Below are 2,010 nucleotides of genomic sequence, written 5' to 3' on the forward strand. Positions count from 1 at the left end.
CTGGAACATTTTTGGTGAAATGTATCTGCAACTGCTGCTTTCTTTGGCCATTGAAATACACTGCTTTTCCCTATTCCACCTCCATCTGTTATTCCTGAGCCCCTAACAGGGTTACACCAACTAGAACCCAGAGTTCCTGGTGACACCACCAACCACTCGGAGTTGTGTGGAGAAGGTACCAGGCAGAGGTGAACTTTCTTGTTAATGGCTCAATGTATAACATTATTATTAAGGTAAAATCCCCAGGTCCAAATGCTGAGAATTGTAGATTCTACCATGTAGAGATCTTGGAGATTCTAACAAAAGAGACCTGGTTGCCTATGAAGCTAACATCTCCTCCCCTAGGCTAATGATACAATTCCAGCTGTAATAGAAATGTTAGTTAGATAAAACTTAGAGCCAATTAAGTTTTTTTTTTTTTCCCATTTCATCCTAGGTAATGGAATTGTAGAGGTAACTATTGTGTTGTTAAGTGCTGTCAAGTTGGTTTTGACTCATAGCGACCCTGCACAGGATTTCTAAGGAGTGGCTGGCAAGTTCACACCACTGACCTTGCTGTTCAAACTCTGTCTCATTTTGTTTGCCATGAGCTTCATATATATATTTTCTTCTTCTTTTTAATGTTTTCTGTGAATTATATGATAGTTTACATGGGAGAACATTAGTTTTACATTCATCCTATTGTATGTCGTTTCATTGCCATGGTTACAATCCCCTCCATGCATCATCAACCAACCAAAGGGTATACCCTGCAAGCCTGACCCTACACTCTGCCCCTCCCCACCCCCCAGTCTTCAGCACACTGTCGCTCTCTCTTTCTGGATCTAAAGTCCCCAATTGCTCCATCGTCCATGTCATAGTCTCTGCCTCCATCTCAGGCATCACTGCTTCTCTGGGTAGGGTCCCGTTCTTGGCTCTTCTCCGTTGATGGTCCTAGGGACCTCCACTCCTAGACTGAAAAGTTAATCACTCCCTTCCTTTCTATAAAACATCTACCTTTACATTTCCAACCCTCACAATCAATCCTGATAACAATTATTCACTATTGTATCTCAAGAGACCCATCTGCATTTCATTTCACCAGCTTCGCCTAGACGGATTGGATACTACCACTGGAAATTTCTGCCTTTCTCCAGGCTCCCTGGCTCTAGGTTCCCTCTTGAAAGCTTGTAAGCCAGTCACTTCTTGCCTTTGTAGCGCCCCCCACCTCCCCATTTTGGGTAGCCAGTGTCCAAGTTGCCCATCCCTGTCTACTCTGTGTGTGGAGGGGGTGGGAGTGATTCTTGCTGTAAGGATTTGTTCCCTCTTTTGAGTTACTGCATCCATAGGTGTAGGTCAAGTTCATCAAATTGTATCAGATTACTCTTTTTTTCCTCTTCTGTCTTCTTCTGGTTGAACTTTGATCATCCAGTCATTGAAGCCAGGTCAAGTGGATATTATCTGCAAGTGTGGATGTTCTTGTAAATATGCCCTCTCTTTTTATCAGCTGAATGCTCCACTTTCTACATTTTAGGGGTTAGCTCGTCACTTCATTGCTGTTTTTCCCTCACTTTCCCTTATCAGTGACGAGCGTGGTCACCAATCGGAGCGTGTATTCCCATTGAGTCTTAGTCTTGGAAGGGAGTTTGCACTGAGGGTCCCGACCACTTACTTTGATGTTTCCTGGGTAAGCAACTTGTTTGTTCTTGTAGTAACAGTCCGTCTGCCTCTATTGTTTTGTGTTTTTCCTATAGGTCTTTCTTTCAAGAAGTATCTTCTGTTCTTCTAGCCACTCCAGGCTGGTCCACTTGTCCTTTCAGGTGGAAATTTCCCTTCTCTGAAGATCTGCATTGGGTTCAGGCCTCCACCTATAGTCTTATGTAATGCAGAGGCTCTTCAGGAACCCTCCTTCACTGGGCACATTGTAGCCCCATTTTAGGTGTTCCAATCAGTTATAGGCAGAAGACAGACTTACAAGCTGTCTATGGTGATGTTTCTGGCTATTCCTTTCTCTCCCCCTCCAGTGTCTAT

Source organism: Chrysochloris asiatica, unplaced genomic scaffold (assembly GCF_000296735.1).
Source record: "Chrysochloris asiatica unplaced genomic scaffold, ChrAsi1.0 scaffold00346, whole genome shotgun sequence".
NCBI classification, from domain to species: Eukaryota; Metazoa; Chordata; class Mammalia; order Afrosoricida; family Chrysochloridae; genus Chrysochloris; species Chrysochloris asiatica.